We start from the raw sequence: 25,443 nt of genomic DNA, 5'->3' as shown, positions 1-25,443 counted from the left end.
AGATATGAAAGTAACGTCAGGATACGGACAGTGCCGGATTATCCTAGTCGCAAAAGTAGCTACATATGCTACGGGCCCCGCACTTTCAAGGACCCCACGCTAAACGCTTTCAAGCTATCAATTCCGGTTCAGTGATTCTGCACTTGCTTTATTACTATAGTACTATACTGCCTTCAACTTTTATGAACGACTGAGTGTTTAAGGTTAGCGATTAGTCGTATTATATGGCTGTATAGCAAATAAAATATACAATTACTTTACTATGCAAGTTAATATTTGGGGTTTTAATATTTGTGTTTTTTTATTCAGGGCCCCTTTATAAGATATTCTACAGGCCCCGCACTCGCTTAATGCGGCACTGGATACGGGAGGGTGAATGCGTGGGGAGCTGGGAGGAGAGTAGACAGAGTAGAGAGTAAGTGGAAGGTAGAGTGGGCAGGGGAGACCGGAATGGTGAGGGCTGAGGGGAGACGGCGTAGTTGGGGGATTTCGCTGGGCTGGGAGAGTCCTCTGCGGACAGACCCGCTGCTGAGCCAGCTAATGGACACGCTGCGTGCCCTTGAAAACTTCTCGCGGCTGTCGGGTTGACAGTTGCACCGCCGGTAGGATTGGTGTCGAGTCGCCTCCAATCTAAACCAACTCTAGCAGCTAAAGCCCCGCAGCCGGGCAGCGCATGGTTCGCCTTGCCTACGGTTACCCAGCATTGCATTGCTTATGCTGAACGGACCCTATCGTGGAGGTGGAGTGTACGCATGCCAACCCAAGCAGGACTATACATTTTTAACAGGACTGACTCAGCTGAATGTTGAACTCGGTCCAGTTTTGCCTGCTTAACACATGCTGCGATTAAACAATGGTCCTGAAGCCCGATAAGCTGAAGGACTAAAACATATTTTCCATATAGATGGAATGTTGCTCTTTATATAACGAGAATCGTTGGCTTATTCCAAATAAACCCATTACTTTCGCCATTAACACTGAATTCAAAATAGTGTAGGTGCCAGAGAACATGCCTGTTGCACCCCAAGGGGGACAGAAAATGGCTCCGACTCCTTGCTACGCAGCTTTCCCCGCGCCTGCCCACCATCATACAGGATCTTCATTATTGCGAGCAGAGGATCAAGGATTCCGAAAGCAAAAACGATAACACAGAGCCCTGGCCTATTGATGTATCATAGGCCTGAGCAGGTCAATAAAGCAGAGACGTAGGTCCTGTTGAAATTACCAAGATCTCTGCCAGTGCAGACAAACAGAAACAAATGGCGTCCGTGCAGAAGCGCTCCAGTCTGAAACCACATTGGAGTTTCGCAAGCCTCTCCTCAGCATGCTGCATGGCAAGGTGATATTGAAAAATCCTTGTCGGGACCTTTCCTGGAACACTGAGGAGGGGTATGGCCAGGGCATTCTTTTAATCCTGCAGAACCCTGCACTTGCGCACACAAAGCGCACAAACAATATTTATATATAGCGCATGTAATCCAGTGGTGCGCATGCGTGTGTATTTGTAGACTCCACTCGGGATATGATTCATTTATGCTGCATTATTTATGACTTACTCTATCTAATACACATCACAGGGGTTTGTTTTTCCCAGTTCAATCTTGTGTTTGTGTTTTCTGTCGACTGTTAACACCATCTGTGTAAGTCCATATGCGAGACTCTCCCTCTGAGAGTAGGTCTCTCCCTGAGTTTGTCCATGTATCTCTCTGTGGGTCTGTCTGTGGGTCCGTCTCTCTGTGAGTCGACCTCTCTGAGAGTTTGCCTCGGTGTGGTTCTCGCTCTGTGAGTCTGTCGTATCACCATGCCCTGGGTCACCTCCATTCGTCTGAGTCACGCGTCATGTCATGTTAAGAAAAGTGGCGCTGATGTGGGGGGGGAGGGGGGGTCGGTGCACACTTGAGAGTGACTGTGTTTGTGGGTTTGTCTCTGTATGTACCATTTGCATAGTGTTACATTCATGCTGTGTATGGGCGTATGTATGTACAGTGAGGGAAAAAAGTATTTGATCCCCTGCTGATTTTGTATGTTTGCCCACTGACAAAGAAAGGATTAGTCTATCATTTTAATGGTAGGTTTATTTGAACAGTGAGAGACAGAATAACAACAAGAAAATCCAGAAAAACGCATGTCAAAAATATTATAAGCTTATTTGCATTTTAATGAGGGAAATAAGTATTTGACCCCCTCTCAATCAGAAAGATTTCTCGCTCCCAGGTATCTTTTATACAGGTAACGAGCTGAGATTAGGAGCACACTCTTAAAGGGAGTGCTCCTATTCTCAGCTTGTTACCTGTATAAAAGACACCTGTCCACAGAAGCAATCAATCAATCAGATTCCAAACTCTCCACCATGGCCAAGACCAAAGAGCTCTCCAAGGATGTCAGGGACAAGATTGTAGACCTACACAAGGCTGGAATGGGCTATAAAACCATTGCCAAGCAGCTTGATGAGAAGGTGACAACAGTTGGTGCGATTATTCGCAAATGGAAGAAACACAAAATAACTGTCAATCTCCCTCGGCCTGGGGCTCCATGCAAGATCTCACCTCGTGGAGTTGTAATGATCATGAGAACGGTGAGGAATCAGCCCAGAACTACACGGGAGGATCTTGTTAATGATCTCAATGCAGCTGGGACCATAGTCACCAAGAAAACAATTGGTAACACACTACGCCGTGAAGGACTGAAATCCTGCAGCGCCCGCAAGGTTCCCCTGCTCAAGAAAGCACATATACATGCCCGTCTGAAGTTTGCCAATAAACATCTGAATGGTTCAGAGGACAACTGGGTGAAAGTGTTGTGGTCAGATGAGACCAAAATGGAGCTCTTTGGCATCAACTCAACTCGCCGTGTTTGGAGGAGGAGGAATGCTGCCAATGACCCCAAGAACACCATCCCCACCGTCAAACATGGAGGTGGAAACATTATGCTTTGGGGGTGTTTTTCTGCTAAGGGGACAGGATAACTTCACCGCATCAAAGAGACGATGGACGGGGCAATGTACCGTCAAATCTTGGGTGAGAACCTCCTTCCCTCAGCCAGGGCATTGAAAATGGGTCGTGGATGGGTATTCCAGCATGACAATGACCCAAAACAAACGGCCAAGGCAACAAAGGAGTGGCTCAAGGAGAAGCACATTAAGGTCCTGGAGTGGCCTAGCCAGTCTCCAGACCTTAATCCCATAGAAAATCTGTGGAGGGAGCTGAAGGTTCGAGTTGCCAAACGTCAGCCTCGAAACCTTAATGACTTGGAGAAGATCTGCAAAGAGGAGTGGGACAAAATCTCTCCTGAGATGTGTGCAAACCTGGTGGCCAACTGCAAGAAACGTCTGACCTCTGTGATTGCCAACAAGGGTTTTGCCACCAAGTACTAAGTCATGTTTTGCAGAGGGGTCAAATACTTATTTCCCTCATTAAAATGCAAATAAATTTATAACATTTTTGACATGCGTTTCTCTGGATTTTTTTGTTATTATTCTGTCTCTCTTCAAATAAACCTACCATTAAAATTATAGACTGATCATTTCTTTGTCAGTGGGCAAACGTAAAAAATCAGCAGGGGATCAAATACTTTTTTCCCTCACTGTATGTGTCTGTCAAATACACAGCAGAGAATAGAGGGGCAGCTGTTAGCGCCCTGCACAGTGAACCCAGCAACCCGAGTTCGATTTCTGCACACGGCCAATGATGATCATCTGAACCAGTCCTGGGCCTCCCCTAGGTCAACTCAGCCTTAAATTAGTATGTGGTGTGCAAACATCAACACTGGGGAGACCAAAGATGGCCGGGTGTTGTGCTGGCCCCCCACAACCCTTCGTGTGCCGTGGCGGACTTTATAGGTCCGCACTCACAGCACCTGCCCCAACAGGCTGTTCAGGTTATACGAGAGATCTTTGTCTTTTTATTTGTCTTCCAAACAACATCCACTACCTCGTGCCGTCAGATGCTAGCACCGGTGTGTTGTGGGAAATGCCTTTGAGGGAAAGAGTGACATTAGTCAGTTAATTACTTTCACGCCATGATCACATCCACCACATTGGCAAATGGGTCTCTGGTCAAGGGGCTGATGACCCCTCCGCCTTCAATATTATTACGTAAGGATCACGGAGATAAAATAAAAGTACGTCCCAGAGGCCCTGAGGGGACAGGCGTCTATAACATCTCCTGGCCAAACCCCATTTTGCAGAGCCAGGAGCCAAAGATTATCCCCTGGAAGGCTCCAGGACCAAAAGGCAATCACTGAAGCCGCTCTCCTCCCTGAACACTCGCCAGGGAGAAGACGCCATTCCTCTCTTGGGAGCTGAACACGTACTGCCTGATTCCATGTGGAATAGAGAAAGTACTGTGGACTGGTTCCCACTGTTATCATCATGAAGGGTGGATGATCTTTCGCTCAGGGCAGAAAACATAAAACAAGGAGTGTGTGAAGCCTGCAGTCGCAGGCTATTGCAGGCTATTGTAGGCTCACCTCATCATCTGGGGAGAAACGGTGGTGTTAGCTGTCTATATTCTATATATTGGCACCTCTTGCTCCCACATTGTTTGCACTTTCTTATTTCGATGTGCGTGTGTTTATGTCCCAGTTAGACTAAAATATAGAGCTTACTTGCACATGTACCCAACTTTTTTTGGCACCTTTTGCTTTCGTATTATAGATGCAGTTTATCAATTCGTATGCGCCTACAAATTGTGAAGGCTACGATTTTTCGCATTTTTCATTCCCCACATGATTTAGATGTGCGGATTGTGTACATTTCTGCAAGAACGTTGAGTGATAGCGAACAGCCATGCGCCCCCGATCTCTGTGTTTGTGGGTGTGTTCGAATCGTCGTGTTGTTTTTGTGCGTCTTCTCTGCGGTTGTTGTTACCGTGTGCATTTGTAGATGAGTGGTTGTATTTGCGTGTGTAGCTCTTGGTGCACTTTTTGTGGTGTATAGTTGTGGTTGTTTGAGTGGTTGTTCACATTATTTCTCACGATATAATAAATAATTATAACATTTACATAATAGCTTTGCTCAACTCGCGTGCTCCTGCATTGCGTGGCTCTCGCTGCTACTGCCGCGAGACGCTGCTGAGTTAGCGTCACGGAGGTGGCTGCCACCCGCATCATAAACAAGGGTGTCCACCTCATCACCCACGGAGGAGTTCGCTCCTCCCCTTAAGTTGGAGAGAAGTTGAGCTGCCGCAACAGCAGAAGCAGCGTCAACGGAAATTGGCGCCAAAATCCCCATTGCAGCGGATTGGCTGGTGGAGTGGAAGTGATGACGTCATCCATAGCCACAGCTGTCATCCGTCCATGACAGTGAAGCGGCTCCAAACCTCACTTTTCTCTCTGCAAGTTTTCATTGTGTGCGCAAATCGCTTTTTGCTAAGATTTCCGCAATGTGGTTCTGTGCTCAAACTCCTGGACGCGAGCCGCGATACTCGCTGTTAACTCATTAGAACCGCCGGCTCCGCACGTGGCATTCAGTGTAGAGACTCGCCATTGGCTGTGCTGATCGGCTAGCGAGCCCGTGATTGGCTCGCCGATTCGCACGAGAACACGTGGGAGGGAAAAGAGAACATTCTGGATTGGGGGCCATGGATGTTTAAGAGATGCGGAACGGGAGCTGCAGGTCCTTTGTCCCGATTCCCTACGTGTGGCTGATATCAGTGAACGCTCCGTCATAAGACTCTACTAGCGTGCCGAATATGCTCTCTACATATATACACGGGTGAACAAACATATAATTTAATTTATAACAACAATATCGATATCCTTTATTTATTCAGGAGCGGCTCACCACGTCCCAAGACCCCTGTTCAGGAGAGTGCTGCCTGGTACTATTTTGTACAATCCATTAATGAGCGAGTTGCAGTGGCTAAAGCCCTGCGCCATGGACCCCCGCGGGGCAGCTCGCCGCTCTAATTGACAGCCGTGAGTGACGCGCGCTGCCATTACTTGTAACTGAGTGCGAGACGCAGGAGGAGGGAGGTTGGCGCGCATCGTCAATTGAGCTCAAAGCACCGGGCCCGCGGGGGTTGGGGGGGTAGGACGACCCCTGTAAATAGGTCGGGGGTCCAGGGACCACCCCTCTCGCCAGACTCCAACGTACGCTCTGAATGAATCCTGACTCCTGCGACTTGAGACTCTCAGGCCAGCGCATCCGCGTCTCGATGGGCGGTGACGCGATGGGCGGTGACGCCCATCGAGACAGAGGTTCGCGGTTCGAATCTAGCGACCGCCCTGAATGCAAGGGACTGGAGTCTCCCTGGAGTCTGTGAGATCGGGAAGTTGGCAAATGATCCTTATGGCGGTACCCCGGGGTACCAAATAATACAAAATGGCTGAGGCAATTAAATATTTTATTTCTGGGACACTGTTTTTTTCCGGAGGTTTACTTAACTCCGCGACTGGGGTACCAATCAATCCGAAATCAGTGCTACTCCGCGATGTCGAAATGCAGCGAGGACGATGGCGCTGAAAGCCTAAACGCTCACACGCACCGTAGTGGTGCATCGAGTACAGCTTGTCGAGATGAGTCAATTGTCGCATCGCCGACCATCAGAGACTAAGAATGACTGCATCACGGACATTTTGCGAGAGCCGGGGTACTATGGTACCCCGGGGTACCGCCATAAGGTTCAAATGCTCATTCTTATCGCCATACCCCGCCCCCACCCAACCCTCATCACCCGCACCTCTTCTCGTAACGCGGCGGCGGTTCAATTCGTCCCCCTCACGGAGCTCGGCTGAGCATGCTGACAAATGTCGGCTTCAAGCAAAAACAGAGATGTGCGGAGCTGCCGCCAATGTCCCGCCTTCTTCCATCATCACCTCCCTCTTTCCACCTCACTCCCTCGCTCTCAATCCCTCTCTCACTCGCTTTATCACTTCTCGCTCCCTCCATTATCATCATCACCTCCCTCTCTCACTCCCTCATTCATCACCTCTATCCGTACCTCCGAGCGGGGCGCACGAACCGATTGACACGGGTTCATGTCCATCACCCTCACGATGCCCCTATAATCGTGACAAAAAAAATATACTGAAATGTGTCTTATCATCGTGACAAAACTCGCCTACCACCTCCATGACCATTATCGTCTTCATGATAATTATCATCATAACCCAGACTTGGAATCTACCAGAGTCGAGATGGACATTCTTAGTTTGGTAGTTATGATGATGGTTATAGTTTCACCACACCACCATTACCATAACCGCCATCCTCACCACCATTAGCACCACCATCAACACCGTTACCATCACCCTCATTACCACCGTCACCATCACCATAAACACCACCACCATCCATCTCATCTGCAGTGAAGAGCCGCTTAATGAAATAGCTGATTGTTTATTGTTATTTTGTTTCTGGTAAAACTAGCAAGTAATGAGGTCATTAGGAGGTAATTACTGCTGAAAGCTGCTTGAGAGAGAGAGCGCGGGGAGCGTGCGAGACAGCGAGGGAGGCTGTGCAAAGCAAACAGCGCACACCAACCTCAGCAACGTGAAGAAGCAGACAATACTCCTTCACCTACCTGTGCCCCTCCAGATTCTGTATATGAAACACATTTTACACACTCTATTGTTCACACAGCCTCTGGAAGTGCATAATTACAGCAGCGTGGGTTTCATACAGGACAAGCAAACTCTTAACCGATTTCGACATTCAGTGTCTCATCTGGGCATTTCGCCACGTTTGCGAAATGCCCAGATGTTATGTACGGGTCCTGGTGTGTGTATGACTTCATAGCACAATACAAGCACGACCGAGAGGTCTCTTCCCAGATGTTTTGGTTTGGATCCTGCCTGCATCCATGATGTTGTGTGGATGCACCGATACCAGAGCAGTGTTGGTGATTACAAGTCCATGGGCGATGTTTACACACCATACCAGGTACTCAATTCAGTCTGAGTCGATCTAGGGGAGGCCAAAGACGAGTTCAGATATTCACCACTGGAGTTGGCCGTGAGCCAAAATCGAACTCGGGGTGCCGGGTTTGTTGCGCAGCGCGCTAAACACTACACTACCGCTCCTTACACATACATACACCCACTCTCTCACACATATACCCAACATACACAACACCCTACACTACCACCACAGACCTACAAAACGCCCATGCCTACACCACAAACCACCTGTCCCACCCACCACCCCTGCGCCTCCCGTCAGTACCAGGCGCGTCAATTCCGCCCATTTCGGAAACGCGTTAATGCGGGGGAAGGGGGGGCTGCCACAGCTCATGGCTGCGACCCCCCCCGCTGATGAGATATATTTTAGCATAACGAGCGCAGCAGCGCATCACGTGACCGGGCTATTTACGTATGCATTTATTTAAATTGCAACATTAAGGAAAGTAAAATACAAAAAAAAGAAGCCACGGAGACGCCACGGGAGACTCGAGTCTCGCGCCAACTCCGCGATTCACAATCCCGGGAAATGCTAAAATATATCCGTGTACGTGTGCGCGCCCAAGAATAATCTTGCTTACCCGCAGACATCTAGCAGTTCATCAGCATTGGTCCAAGTACGGCTGCTGATGAGGCACTAAATGTCAAAATTGGTCTCCAGTTTGCACGTCTTGAACCAATGTTGCTGATGGGATATGTAAAAAATACTCAATATTTGTATTGTTGAGAGACAGATATGGGAAAAGGCTGATTTATTTTGAGGCAAACGTGCAAAAACCATAAAGCATTGGCAATGGAACTCCCCGTAGCTCCGTGAAACCAGTACCCAGGGGCTGAGTAGTTCCTGCTAAATATTGACAACAAAGTACTTTCTAATAAGGGGTATCCATTACAAACCCACGCCGTGTGCGTCTTGGGAGTCTATTGGCTAAACCTCACCACTCTGCTTAGGGCTGGTTGGTGGAGGAGCGCTTAGATAGTGAAGAATACAAGTACAGCCTATAACACCGGAATATGCAAGGTGCTCAATCAGGCTAAACCCGACTTGGCATCCCAAATCTGACGAGATCGTGGCTCATGCACGCGTGCAGTTCTAAGCACGGTGATGATGCCGCACCTGTGGCTGCACGGACTGCACTGGCTGCACTAACGTGACGCAGCGTACACACCGCCCAGTCCCCCTGACACGGATGATTACGGTTGCGTTAATTAGATTCGCTGTCATTGCCCTTTGCGGATTGAGCAGCGCCACCCTTGGATTTGTGCGCCGAGCCGCCAGGGAATGAGTCGCAGGGGTGTGGGGGGGGATCCCTAAAAACCCTGGGAGCGGGGGGAGGATCGGTTGTGATCGGAGCGTGTGGTGATGGGAACTCTCCCGGGCGTGCAGGCAGGAGAGCGCACGTGTACGTACACGTGAGCATGTACGCGTGTATGCACACACGCGTACAAATACAAATATACCCCGTACTGTATAGCCTTTAAGGGACAATTGGAGCAAGCGCGAGCGCCTATGAAGGCCGATATGGCACACGAAGGGGTGGGTGGCCAGAACCACGCCCGGCAGCCTTTGTCTCCCGAGTGGCGGTCTCATTTGAGATCTAGGGGAGGCACAGCACCGGTTCAGATAATCCTCACTGGTGTTGGCCGTGAGCGGGAATCGGACTCGGTTCAGATAATCGTCACTGGTGTTGGCCGTGAGCGGGAATCGGACTCGGGATGCCAGGTTCGTAGCGCAGCGCACGAACCGGTACACTACCACTCCCCACACATACATACACATGTGTAATGACAAATAGAGCCTGCATGTGGTGTGAGGGGACTCGTGGCCATGGGAGGTAGTGACAGGAAGGTCAGCCTACAGTACAAATGCACTAGTGGCCACAGGAGGTAATGACAGGGGTATCCGTTGGGAGTGCGAAGGAACTGGTGGCTAAGGGAATGTTCGAGAAGGGAGCGTGGTCGGGTGATGCAAGAGGACGGTAGAGTCTGCCGGTAGAGCAAGCGTCCAGAATCAGCGAGAATGATTGAGAATGGGGGCGTGGCCTCATGTTGATATATAAGGGAGATATGCGGGAGACTCGGGGCTGTTGCAGTGGGATCTCTGTCAAGTGAACGTGTCTTCAATGAATTCCCATCTCAAGAGAAGTTTGTCAAGTCGTCATTACATAGATATACAAACCAATACACACATACAGACACAGAAACAGAGTGTTGGGGGTATGATGGTCAACAAGAACTCGAGGTGTTGGTGTGGCTCTAACCACGTCCAGGGACCTTTCTCTTCCCAATGATATTGACACTGCGCACCCTGTACTCATCTTCGGCTGATTCGACCTAGTAGAGGCCCAGTACCGTTTTACTGAGCAGGAATCAAACTCGGGTTACCAGGTTTGCAGCACAGTGCACTAACCACTACACACAGTAAAACAAATTCGGTACACACACCCATGCCATGCTTATTATTATTCCAATAATATCTGTGAAAGCAGATACTGCTTTCACAGATATTATTGGAAGAAGCACTCTGCCTTTACTCACGATGGGGCCCAGTTTGTGCAAAATGGAAAATTTGAACAAAGGTGGGTGGTGGACGAGACTAGTAGCAGACAAGATGAGTAACAGACGAGACTAGGAACAGACGAGACTAGTAGCAGACGAGACTAGTAGCAGACGAGACTAGTAGCAGACGAGACTAGTAGCAGACGAGACTAGTAGCAGATGAGACTAGTAGCAGACGAGACTAGTTGCAGACGAGACTCGTAACAGACAAGATTAGTAGCAGACGAGACTAGTAGCAGACGAGACTAGTAACAGACGAGACTCGTAACAGACGAGACTCGTAACAGACGAGACTAGTAACAGACGAGACGAGTAGCAAATGAGACTAGTAACAGACGAGACGCGTAACAGACGAGACGCGTAACAGACGAGACGCGTAACAGACGAGACTAGTAACAGATGAGACTAGTAACAGACGAGACTAGTAACAGACGAGACGCGTAACAGACGAGACTAGTAACAGACGAGACTAGTAGCAGACGAGACTAGTAGCAGACGAGACTAGTAGCAGACGAGACGCGTAACAGACGAGACGCGTAACAGACGAGACGCGTAACAGACGAGACGCGTAACAGACGAGACTCGTAACAGACGAGACGCATAACAGATGAGACGCATAACAGACGAGACTAGTAACAGACGAGACGCGTAACAGACGAGACTCGTAACAGACGAGACTAGTAGCAGACGAGACTCGTAACAGACGAGACTAGTAACAGACGAGACTAGTAACAGACGAGACTAGTAACAGACGAGACTAGTAACAGACGAGACTAGTAACAGACGAGACTAGTAACAGACGAGACTAGTAACAGACGAGACGCGTAACAGACGAGACTAGTAATAGACGAGACTAGTAGCAGACGAGACTAGTAGCAGACGAGACGCGTAACAGACGAGACGCGTAACAGACGAGACGCGTAACAGACGAGACGCGTAACAGACGAGACTAGTAGCAGACGAGACTAGTAACAGACGAGACTAGTAACAGACGAGACACGTAACAGACGAGACTAGCAGCAGACGAGACGCGTAACAGACGAGACGCGTAACAGACGAGACGCGTAGCAGACGAGACGCGTAACAGACGAGACGCGTAACAGACGAGACGCGTAACAGACGAGACTAGTAACAGACGATACTCTTTGGTTCTATTCGGTAAAGTGACGTAGGTAAAAAATAAAACAACAAAAATCACGATGTTTCGGCCACAACACAAGCGGCCTTCATCAGGTGAAGGGATCAGGCTGTCTCGAGGACAGCGCTGGAGTGAAACACAGCCACGCTCAGACCACGACCTTTAAGCTGTGTGCGAGGAAACAAGGTGCCTTGACAAAGGAATTAGCATAAAAATTAGCATTTGATTGGCCGACTTAGCATAGAGGTGGTGTATGTGCGGGTGCACTTGCCGTTTGGCGCGGGGGGGGGGGGGGTAGGGGGAGTTTACCTATTGATGGTGTGAAAAGGGAATTTTTAAGAGCTGCGAAAGTTTGGGGTACCACTACTTGAAAAATATACTGTACCATTGAAAATAAGTTTAATGTTTGGTTCGATTTAGAACATCTTTCCAATGGTTGCTTAATTTGAAACCATCTTCTCGGTTGAAATTGTGTCTGTGTTTGTAGATCTGAATTGCCGCGTGAACAAATCTCTGATAAAAACCCGTGGGTTTGCAAAGAACCTTGGTATCGGAGAAAATTATATCGTGATCACCCACAGTGTTGTAACAGTGATCAGCTACGGCAGAAGAATTAGTTTTGCCATGTTTCAAATCTGATTTGTGCTCGCGAATTCGGTCAGAGACATGTCGCTTTGTCTCCCCGATATAGCAATCACCGCAGGTACAACTCAATTTGTAAACCCCGGGGTACTGTAAGTCAGGAATGACATCCTTCACGGATGGGATCAGCTTCTTCTTTGGTTCTTTCGGGATCAGATCAGATCACGAATTTTGTGTACTGTATTGAACCGGACCTGGATCTTGTGTTTGTTTAGAATTTTGGAAATCTTTTTAGTAACGCCTGCTATATACGGTAGTGTGATGGTTTTGACAGGAGTATCAAGTGGTTGTTTCTGTATGGAGGGAGAAACAGCTTGGCGGATGGTACGGTCAGAGTATCCATTCCTTTTGAGGGCCAGGTGTACATGTTTTAATTCACTGGTCAGGTGGTGTTGGTCTGAAATGCAATGAGCCCTATGGTATAAAGTTTTGATGAGATAATTATTTTGGGCTGGGTGGTGGTGGGAATCAGGTTTCAAGTAGGAATCTGTGTGGGTGGGTTTCCTGTATACAGAATGCCCCAATGAGCCATCAGGTCTCCTCTCAAACAGAACATCTAAGAATGGTAGCTTGCCATCTTTCTCCACTTCCATGGTGAATTTGATGGTGGGATGTCTGGAATTGATGTGGTGTAGGAAAAGATTCAGAGCTGGGAGGCCATGAATTAGTAACAGACGAGACTAGTAACAGACGAGACTCGTAACAGACGAGACTAGTAACAGACAAGACTAGCAGCAGACGAGACTAGTAACAGACGGGACTAGTAGCAGACGAGACTCGTAACAGACGATACTAGTAACAGACGAGACTAGTAGCAGACGAGACTAGTAGCAGACGAGACTAGTAACAGACGAGACTCGTAACAGACGAGACTAGTAGCAGACGAGACTCGTAGCAGACGAGACTCGTAGCAGACGAGACTCGTAGCAGACGAGACTAGTAGCAGACGAGACTAGCAGCAGACGAGACTAGTAGCAGACGAGACTAGTAGCAGACGTGACTAGTAGCAGACGAGACTAGTAGCAGACGAGACTAGTAACAGACGAGACTAGCAGCAGACGAGACTCGTAACAGACGAGACTAGTAACAGACGAGACTAGTAACAGACGAGACTAGCAGCAGACGAGACTCGTAACAGACGAGACTAGTAGCAGACGAGACTCGTAACAGACGAGACTCGTAACAGACGAGACTAGTAACAGACGAGACTCGTAACAGACGAGACTCGTAACAGACGAGACTCGTAACAGACGAGACTCGTAACAGACGAGACTCGTAACAGACGAGACTAGTAACAGACGAGACTAGTAACAGACGAGACTAGTAACAGACGAGACTAGTAACAGACGAGACTAGTAACAGATGGCTGCCAAAGGTGGAAACGCTCCACCACGGAGATGAAGCCACAAACGGGTGTGCAGGGAACCAGAATGATTTGCTGCATCGCAGGACCGTGAGGGATCCCGACGTGGGAAAGCATTCATCCAGCAGTAGATAGACCATGACTGTTGATGGGGGTCATTAGTGGGTTTGTTGTGTTTGCCTATAAACATCTGGCAGTTCACCAGCATCGATTCAAGCAAACATGATTGCTCATGAGACTGCATGTCGAAACCGGTCTACATTTTTCTTGTGTTAAACCAATGTTACTGAAACTATCCACTCCCAAAAAGTCATGCAGCCGATGGGATGCGGAACAAATATACTTACATTTGTTATGGGGACGAACAAATATGTGGAGGAAGGAAACGAAATATCTTCTTTATCACCATCGGATTGTGTTGTAACCAGTTTAGAACACGTGGTTCCGTTCGGAGGAGAAGTGGGAACAGCAGCGATGTGCGGCGAGGGTGTGGGCGAGACTGGTGGGGGGGGGGGGTATAAGAAAGGGGGTCTTTACTTTTGTGTGACCCTCTTTAAAATAAAAATCATTTTACAGGACTTTATGTAACAGCCTCTTGGCCGTATTTCCACGGGGCGCGCCGATCGATAGGACCGCCGTTATTTCCAAATGACTCATCGATTGTAACGGGGTTGGCACATCATCTCAAGTCTAAGCACTGCAAGTATATATGTGTGTATATATTTATGTGTCTGTCCCAAAGCCTCCACAAAAACTCAAATACCAAGCGGAGACCGTCCCCCAGCGTGCGCGACCTGAAACTCGAAGCAGATTAATTCGCTGCAGCGACGTCGCGTTTATTAACGGCGCAAAAGCTCATTACCAATGGATGCGCTAGGGCCTGGCTCGAGTAACAGCGACAGCAGCCCAAGCACGTGGCTCTAGGTTTTAATTTTATTAAATCATCACAGCCCTCCGAGTTCTGTCGCTGTTGCTACTACTACTGTTTTTATTGCAGGGGAAAAAAAACAAATCTCTTTGCGAGGTAGAGCATCATTATTTGCTGTGTGATGCATCGCGGGTATTAGGGATCAGTGTTTTACGAGACTACATGGTCCTGCAGTGGAGGAGGCTGTTTTGAGGTTTTCATTACAATTTGCGATTGGAAAATTGTTACAACTATTTGCCTTCGTGAGAAGCTTGGGCTGCAGGCTGAGATCAGACAGACGTCTCTCAGAGTAGACCAGTCATGTCCGTTAGATTAATTCCCAAGAGGCTCCTACGCTTAATGTACATTTCAAATTGTTCCAATGTGTGTGAGGTGTAAGACTGAGCAGAGGATGCCCATAAAAAAACATTCGTCATTTAATTTGAGTGCTGCAGTGTTACTGATCAATGTTATGAGTTTTAGTTCATTTATGCTTGGGCACCACTGCCAACACAGTTTCACAAAAAAGGTGTGAATATGTAAGTTATTGTAATTATTACCTAGGTACGTTTCATTATGGCTATAAATAACTAAATAACGTTCATGTATATGTATGTTCGTGGTTCTTCCAAATGAAGGCAAACTCTCATTCATGGTCAAACATCCCATTGCAGCAAATCTCTCTCTCGAGAGAGAGAGAGAATTGAGACCCGGTAAGCCTTTCCTGAGTAAATAAGGACGTTATTATTATTATCTTTCTCCCATCTCCTCACCTCTCTTGGGTCCTTGATCGATGCGGGCAGAGCTGCGATTGTGAGATATTACACACACAGGTTTATCTTCTCAATGAACTTCGCCCTGTTCCCCTCCCCTCCAGATTGATATTTGAGGTCAAGTGAGGGACGTCATTATACTATGGTGAAGACCAAGTCAGTGAAAATCAAGCCGGACGAGAAATGCCGAAATAAATAATCATGAACAGAATCCCATCGTATTCATCCTCATCAAAATTCTTTAACTACCCACATCACCATCGCCATCATGGCATCGTCGTCCTCATATAACTACCACTATATTTTAAGTAACATAATCTAGATTTTATTTACACCCTTTTGTTTCTGTTCCCGCTCCAGTCTTAGCCATCGTTGTAACAATAACTCCGTGACCATCAACACACTTCCAACAAACTCCTGAATAATAGCCTCATCATAATCATCATGAGGGATGGTCTATCCGCTGCTGGATGAAGACGTCCAGACGTCGTCAGCAACCCTCGAAGTCTTTGCAATGTCAAAATTCATCCCACTGTTGCACACGAGCTTATTTTGTCACTCCATATTCACGGTGGTCATCCACTTAAGTTTCTTGTGAGCGTCGCTCCTCTGCACTCCGTTGTTGTTGGAGGGCGACTGCCTCAAACTGCCCAGGAGCATCCTTCACGAGCCTCCTTGACAGGCTGATCTTAACACCAATGGTACCAATAATTAACCACTCCACTCTCCATATCCTCCTCTTCCACATCAGCCTATCTCTTCTCCTGCTCATGCCACGCCCATGTAGCCCTATCTATCCGACCAAACAAAAGTCTGCTCGGACATGTGGTGGCTGGGCATGTTGGCTACATCACCCAGCCAACGCAGCCACGCTGCAAGAGGAGCTCATTGATGGGACTGCGTCCAGATAAATCAAGGAACTGTGAGCTCCTCAGGCTAAGTCCAGCCTGACTAAATCCAGGGTGGATTGTATACAATCCAGGCTGAATGTTTCAAGCCGGTGTAGATGTTCCTTTACAGATGTTAGTTATGCAAGCATAGAAAAACGAAGGCATAACTGTGGCCGAGAATACCCGGAGCTTCCATTGGAGTGACATGCCAGATAACTTCCACACAGCATAACATCGCTGAAAAAAAAGATAAATGCCACTTGACTGATTCGGAGTGAGACTTCTGTGGCCAAACTGGAGCTGGTCATAAGCACAATGTCCAGGTGCGGATACTCATTCACGCTCTCCACAAATGCCCTATCACTCATTGGAAATGGAGGTAGGGGAGCATTTGATGACATAAAATACCCAGGCAGGTCCTTTGTTGTTGTGGGGCTGAAGGCAAGACCCCATCTCTTAATAGCACGTTCCATGTTCAGCAGTAACGTCTCCAACTACTTCTCAGAGTGGGAAGCAATTACAAGATGAACTGCCTACATAACATGGGGAGCCATCCCAACCGAGCACCCATCAGCCTCCCATTGTATCTGTACCAGATAACATTCCACCGGTACATACATGGAAAGTTTCTCGAACTATATGGACAAAAAATATATTAAATAGTGTAGTGACCAGAGAACATCCCTCATATGTATAATAAAGGTTTTCAGTTAGATCGAGTTATTATAAATGTGTTGCAACCCTCCACCACCCGACACGGCCAATCAGTAAAAAACGTGTCACATGAACAAAACGCCAATAAGTTACTTCTTCAGCCCACCAGTGTCTATGGAGAGTGAATCCGCAACATTTCGAATTTGAGTAGTACGACGTTTCACTGGTAATTACATCGAGCATCTTTGGGCGATTTGCCAGAATAGTGAAGCCATCCACCTGCTTCCGGTCTTAAATAGTGCAGGACGACGTCATCGTTGTTGAACCCCATCAGGATTCGAGATCAGTGGCGGAAGTGGGGGGTATTGCAATTATGTAATAGATCAGTAATCAGCTACTTAGCATGTGACTCCTCGAAAGGAATTACAATATTTATTGTATATTGCTTAACAATACACTTCCAGGCTGTGCTGAGTCTCTAGCTAAAACAGCGGTTGAAATTATTTGTATTCTCAATTTAGATTGATTCTCTAATTAGTCTTGGCCAGTAATAATTAGTTCTACATAACACTTCAACGTTATCAAAATCAATTGAATGTCCTTGTTGGCAAGCATGCTCTGCCACTGCTGACAGCTGTGTTTGAGATCATTTAATGTTCGTTTGGTGTTCTTTTAGTCTTACGCTAATGTTACGTCCCGTCTGTCCAATATAACACTTACCGCATAAGCAATTGATCCGATATACACCTGTTGATAACTTCGGTAATTAATCTTTAGTACAAGACACTAGTTTTTGAATTGTGTACCGTTCGAAATCTCACTTTCATGTTTTGCTTTTGAAAAAAAGGGCTAATTTGTCAGTAACTCCCGAGATATATGGTATTTTAATTGTTTTGATAATCTGATCACTTTCAGCAGTATTTTTGTTCGGTCTTGGTTTGGCATTCAATGCTCTGTTAATTTGAGCATTATTGTAGCCACTCATTGTTTTTTTCGGTAAAGTCACGTATTTAGAAATACAATAAAATTATATTAAAACAAAAAACAATCACGACGTTTCGATCACAACGCAAGCGATCTTCATCAGGTGTCAAGAAGAAATCACGGAGGTAAATACAACAAAAAGATGAGAGACGAGAATTCAACAAACCTGAAAAAACATTATGTGAAGCACATCCAGTCAGACCAACAACACAGTTAGACACTTCCTGGCGGACCACGAATTTCAGAAGAGTGTTAAATTTCGTGTTCAACCTTTGGATTGCACATACCAGCATAGATAGAATGAAAAATACGAGGTACACGGTCAGTAGAAATACATATACAAGTCCACCAAGAGGTAAGGAGGGAGGAAAGACAGACAGGGAGGCAGAGAGAGAGAGATAGGCGGCAGCTCAAAAAATGACCACCTCTTGTAAATACAAAACGGCAGCTCAAAAAAGGGCACATCTTACACATAATTACAACGGTAACTTCCCCGTAGAAGTGTGATAATAAAGTATTAAAGCTTTCGTGACTGCATAAAATTACTCATTGTTTTTTTCGGTAAAGTCACGTATGTAGAAATACAATAAAATTATATTAAAACAAAAAACAATCATGACGTTTCGATCACAACGCAAGCGATCTTCATCAGGTGTCAAGAAGAAATCACGGAGGTAAATACAACAAAAAGATGAGACGAGAATTCAACAAACCTGAAAAACATTATGTGAATTACATCCAGTCAGGCCAACAACACAGACACTTCCTGGCGGACCACGATTTTCAGAAGAGTGTTAAATTTCGTGTTCAACCTTTGGATTGCACATACCAGCATAGAATGAAAAATACGAGGTACACGGTCAGTAGAAATACACATACAAGTCCACCAAGAGGTAAGGAGGGAGGAAAGACGGACAGTGAGTCACATACGTGACTTTACCGAAAAAAACAATGAGTAATTTTATGCAGTCACGAAAGCTTTAATACTTTATTATTATTGTAGCCATTCAGTCATAGGCTGCAAGCATCCGGCAGATGCATTTTGCTATGTCTGCGGCCAATTTATCAAAAAAGTACTCTGTGTCTAACACACTTGGACTGCGTCCTCGCTTTCAGCTCCACCTCTATCTCACCCCCCCATTGTCTAACGCACTCGCTTTACTTGTACTACAATACTCGTACTTCCGGTGCTTTACTCCGACTTTGGCGCTGGCTGCCCCGCCCAAGCTGTTTACGCCGCACAGCTTTGCTCCCTCTGAAAGCCCTTTTATTAGAAGCAGTTGCATTTGGAGGCTTGCCCCCTCCTTTCTCTCCGCCTGATGAAGACCGCTTGTGTTGCGATCGAAACGTCGTGGTTTTTTGCTTTAATTTTAAATTTTAATGTATTTTTTAATTTCATTTTATTTTATATCTACGTGACTTTACCAAAAGAACCAAGAATATCAAAAACTAGTGTCTTGTACTAAAGATGAATTACCGAAGTTATCAACAGAATGTGTATATCGGATCAATTGCTTATGCGGTAAATGATATATTGGACAGACGTGACGTAATAGCGTAAGACTAAAAGAACAGCAAAGGAACATTAAATTATCTCAAACACAGCTGTCAGCAGTGGCAGAGCATACTTGCCAACAAGGATATTCAATTGATTTTTATAACGTTGAAGTGTTATGCAAAACTAATTATTACTGGCCAAGACTAATTAGAGAATCAATCTAAATTGAGAATACAAGTAATTTCAACCGCTGTTTTAGCTACAGACTCGGCACAGCCTGGAAGTGTATTATTAAGCAATAGACAATACACATTGTAATTCCTTTCGAGGAGTCACATGCTAAGTGACTGATTACGGATCTATTACATAATTGCAATACCCACCTCCGCCACTGATCTCGAATCCTGATGGGGTTAAACAACGATGACGTCGTCCTGCACTATTTAAGATCGGAAGCAGGTGGATGGCTTCACTATTCTGGCAAATCGCCCGAAGATGCTCGATGTAATTACCAGCGAAACGTCGTACTACTCAAATTCGAAATGTTGTGGATTCACTCTTCAAAGACACTGGTGGGCAGAAGAAGTAACTAATTGGCTTTTTGTTAACGTGACACATTTTTTACTGATTGGCCGTGTCGGGTGGTGGAGGGTTGCAACACATTTATAATAACACGATCTAACTCAAAACCTTTATTATGAATACTGGTCGCGAAAGCCTACGTGTTAAATATCCCCCTTGCACGTTTTAGACGCCTTTCCCCCTGGGGCTTCTAACAAGCTCATTTGGGTGTTTCAACCGTGGTTATTGCTAAAAATCAGTATCAAAGGTGGAGGGGTTACCAGCCCCTTGCATACACTGATCTAGCTACAGACAATGAGCCCCCGTGCAGCCCACACAGGCTGTTGGGGAAAGTGCTGTTAGCGAGTAGCACCTATGAAGGCCGGCACGGCACATACGGGGGTGGGTAGCCAGCATCATGACCAGCTTTTGTCTCCCTAGTGGCAATGTTTACACACTGCATCAGGTACATATTTGAGGCCAAGTCGACCTAGCGGAGGCCAAGGACCTGTTCAGATAATCGTATCTCACGCACAATTTTCCACACACAAACTTGCTCTCCCACGCACTCTCGCGCATCCACTCACTCTCGCAAACACCCTCACAAGCATCTCCACCCACACATGGGAGAGCCTGAAAATTACTTGAGAGCTGCGGATATTAAAAGTCCCCATGAGCTGCCATTCCCTCATTACTTGACTTTCTAAAACACTCATCCACAACACCAATGCACCGTCTATATTACATTTATCTGATTAGCTCATAAACCTTTATGGGTTTTCACAGTAGGTCTGGCATCGCTTATTCTTTGTGTATCCAACTCAAACGCCCTTTGACATTGCTTCGTGGATGTGTTGGGTTTTTTTACTCAGTTGTTGAGGCCAGGCACAAAGGCCCAAAACGTTAAACAGCCAGCAATAAACAGCACCATCCAAGTTGTAATCGATAAGCGTGTAACGCGTTTCTGGAATTGAGAAAGGTGATTAAACCTTCGGGAAATTGACGATGAGAAAAGGGAATTCCACAGTGGAGCAGCATGAAGGAAAACGCAGAAAGAGATGTGAGGTGACCTGCAGTGTGGTGAGTTGTTGTGACCTGCAGTGTGGTGAGTTGTTGTGACCTGCAGTGTGGTGAGCTGTTGTGACCTGCAGTTTGGTGAGTTGTTGTGACCTGCAGTGTGGTGAGCTGTTCTGACCTGCAGTTTGGTGAGTGGGTGAGTTGTTGTGACCTGCAGTGTGGTGAGGTGTTGTGACCTGCAGTGTGGTGAGTGGGTGAGTTGTTGTGACCTGCAGTGTGGTGAGCTGTCGTGAACTGCATTGTGGTGAGTGGGTGAGTTGTTGTGACCTGCAGTGTGGTGAGTGACCGAGTTGTTGTGACCTGCAGTGTGGTGAGTGAGATGAAACAGTGAGTCTGGTATACCGAGTCTTCAACATGGATGGAATAATCAATGAGTGAAGTTCAAGTGTATGTGTACAAGACGTTCTAACTCAACATCCGTTGAACGGAATTGGCATTTGTCTATCCTTTACATAACCGGAGGATTCAAATAAACCATCCAAGTACCAGTCCATCTTTAATCTCTGAATCTTGTCTAAAACATTCGAAAAACGCGTTCAGAAACATTTAATCAACTTTGTAGAGTCCAATAGAAAAGAACAAAACATCAATATGCTTTCGAACTTGGCATATCACCATCACTGTTTCACAAACAATTTTACACAACACAGACACCTTTACAATATAAACATCTGCTCAGTAGTCGTCTTAGACTTGGCTAAGGCATTTGAAACCACTAATAATCACATCCTGAAAACCAGGTTACTCTATTCTGGCCTAAGCAAAAATGCAACAGTTTCATTTGTAAACTATTTATAAATTAGAAAATGAGGCATAAACCTGGGCACCCTTCCCCTGCCTTCACTCACCATGCGTGTACTGTATGTTTAACTTCTTTCACACCGTACGTAGCCAACTGTGCTAATCGGAGGTGTGGGGGAACACAAACGAAACACAAAAAGCAGTTTTAAAGAAATTAGTTTTCAGTTTAGAAAATAATAATATAAATTAAAAGGTGACTTAATGGAATAAAAATTCCACCTAAACGTAAACAAGACGAATTGTATTAACTTTCGAAGCCCCACTTGTCGTCCTGCACATTGCCCACAGTTAAGCTTGGCAGCACTACCATTGGAATGTTTGCACTTTCAGGTCTCTTGGCATCTGGTTCGATTCTCATCTCAGCTTCAAACTTCATATGGAAAATGTGAATAAAATAATTAAGAGGGAATATAGAGATAGGTAACGTAGAATAAAAACGATTGGTTTTCTGGTGTGGTTCGTGTGCACTTTAAACTGCTCGAATTGGTTAAAATATGCACATTGAAAACCTCTGTTGATTACATTTCAGGCTACAATGTGAGCTACACGGGAGGTCCTTACCATTTTTGGTAAATGTTGCGATTTATTTCGCAAACCTGCAACGTTTCTTGCAACATAGACGTATTTGAATAGATTTTAAGTTTTCGTGACTGCAAGGATCCATACTCGTTGGTTCTTTCGGTAAAGTCACGTAGGTGAAAAAATAAAATTAAAATAAATAAATTAAACCACGTTTAGGGCGCCACACAAGCGCCTGTCATCAGGTGGGACAACCACAGCAAGACAACAATTGCTGAAGTGGTCAAGAGATCTGCTGCAAAACAAGAGGTTGTATAAGAGAGGGGGGGAGGAGCCAGGGAGGGGAGGCAGAGGGAGGGTGCGTGGGGCGGGATGAATGGTGGGGCTGCTGGAGTACGGGGGAAGGGAAAACAAAGGGGGACGGGAGGGAAAACGACAACTCCAGGGGGCTGGGGAAGCAAGCGGGGCTGGGAAGCTGAAGAACAAGATGCGGAAAGAGAAGCAACAACATAACGCAGTTCAGGTTTTACCTGGTTAATAACATCCTGCCAATGGTTACTAAGCCAGAATCCATCTTCTCGGTTGAAGTTATGTCTGTTTATATATCTGGATGGCTTCATGAACAAATCTTTGATGGTAGCCAGACGGCTTGCAGAGCACCTCGGTCTCGGAGAAAACAATATCATGAGAGCCCACAGCGTTATAGCAAATTCAGATCTGAAACACGGCAGAACTAATTCCTCCGCCGTTGCTTGATCACACACTATATTCACACATAGCTCACACAATACACACAGCACACACACAGCTCACACACTATACACACAGCTCACACAATACACAGCACACACACAGCTCACACACTGTACACACAGCACACACAGCTCAAACACATCTCACACACTATACACACACAGCTCACACACTATACACACACAGCTCACACACTTGACTATACACACACAGCTCACACACTATACACGCACAGCACACACACTATACACACACAGCTCACACAATACACACACAGCTCACACACTATACACACACACAATACACGCACAGCTCACACACTATACACACAGCTCACACAGCTCACACACAGCTCACACACTATACACACACAGCTCACACACTATACACACACAATACATACACAGCTTACACACACAATACATACACAGCTCACACACTATACACACTACACACAGCTCACACAATATACACACACAGCTCACACACTATACACACAGCTCACACACAATACACACACAGCTCACACTATACACACAGCTCACACACTATACAGTACACACAACACACTATATAGTACACACAATACACACACCGCTCACACACTATACACACACAGCTCACACACTATACACACACAGCTCACAAACAATACACACACTATACACACACACAGCTCACACACTATACAGTACACACAACACACACACGCTACACACACAGCTCACACACTATACAGTACACACAACACACTATACACACAGCTCACACACTATACAGTACACACAACACACACGCTACACACACAGCTCACACACTATACAGTACACACAACACACACACTACACACACAGCTCACACACTATACAGTACACACAACACACTATACACACAGCTCACACACTATACAGTACACACAACACACTATACACGCACACAGCTCACACACTATACAGTACACACAACACACACACTACACACACAGCTCACACACTATACAGTACACACAACACACACACACTATACACACAGCTCACACACTATACAGTACACACAACACACTATACACACACACAGCTCACACACTACAGTACACACACACTACACACACAGCTCACACACTATACAGTACACACCACACACTATACACACAGCTCACACACTATACAGTACACACACCACACACTATACACACACAGCTCACACACTATACAGTACACACAACACACACACTATACACACACAGCTCGCACACTATACAGTGCACACAACACACACACTACACACACAGCTCACACACTATACAGTACACACAACACACACACTATACACACACAGCTCACACACTATACAGTACACACAACACACACACTACACACACTACACACTATACACACACACAGCAAAGCAGTCGCCGCGCGCATGGCGAATGTTGGAATCGCCACGCGCGCCCCGTCATGCCATCAGCATCTCCCGCTTTCATTCTCTCAGCTCCGAGACAAACAAAAACAACAACAACAAGGGCGAGCCTAATAACGGCATTTCGACCGCCGCGGGTCAGTGTCTGCTCGTATCGCTTTCAGATTCACACCAATTACATGGTCCGTGGTGCCGCGTCCAATTGAGTTATTGTTTTCAAAACTTTCTCTTTCGCCGACGGTGGCTGTAATGAGTCTACAAAAGGCAATTACGGAAAATTGTTGGTCCGCTTGGGTCGAGCGGCAGCGAAAATGAAAATAAGGGTTGAAGCAGCAAGCAACACGAGTTGAAAGAGTGATGTGTATGCAGTCCTATGCACACGTGTGGGGACCCCGTTGTCGTCTGTGTGCGTACGGGGCCCGTGCGACGCAAGTGTGTAACTCAAAGTGGTTTCTTGTTTAAGTGAGCATTGCGACATTGGTGCTGCTTACACCTCTGAGCCAGTGGTGGAAATGTCACGTTCCTATGGCGGGGGAAAGATCACCCATACAACAACCACTGTTCACTTCCTCACAAAGTAATACAAATTGTATCGACCCAGGAAGGATGATGAGCTGAGTTAAACTCCAACCGGGACTTGAACTCGCAACTTTTCGATTTCGAGCCGCTCGCTCAACCGCTGAGCCACCTGGCCGGATCTTACACATTAACTGTGCACACGTCCTTGTGTGTGTATCTATACCGTGTGTGTGTATATATAAGGTGTGTGTATATAAGGTGTGTGTGTGTATATATAAGGTGTGTGTATATAAGGTGTGTGTGTGTGTATATATATATAAGGTGTGTGTATACCGTGTGTGTGTGTGTACATATAAGGTGTGTATATAAGGTGTGTATACCGTGTGTGTATTATAAGGTGTGTGTGTTTATATATAAGGTGTGCGTATACCGTGTGTGTATATAAGGGGGGTGTGTGTGTGTGTATATACGGTGTGTGTGTGTATAT

General features: G+C 46.2%; 1 long non-coding RNA gene across 2 annotated transcripts in view; it reads left to right on the top strand.

The window, feature by feature from the left end:
- Positions 1–25,443, top strand: part of LOC142929650 (uncharacterized) — a 95,327-nt gene that overhangs the window by 7,604 nt on the left and 62,280 nt on the right. The gene's annotated exons all lie outside the window — the stretch shown is intronic.

The sequence above is a fragment of the Petromyzon marinus genome, chromosome 32 (assembly GCF_048934315.1).
Source record: "Petromyzon marinus isolate PM22_M1 ecotype Great Lakes invasive population chromosome 32, UKy_Petmar_22M1.pri1.0, whole genome shotgun sequence".
NCBI classification, from domain to species: domain Eukaryota; kingdom Metazoa; phylum Chordata; class Hyperoartia; order Petromyzontiformes; family Petromyzontidae; genus Petromyzon; species Petromyzon marinus.
This window is presented reverse-complemented; position numbering and strand designations above follow the sequence as displayed.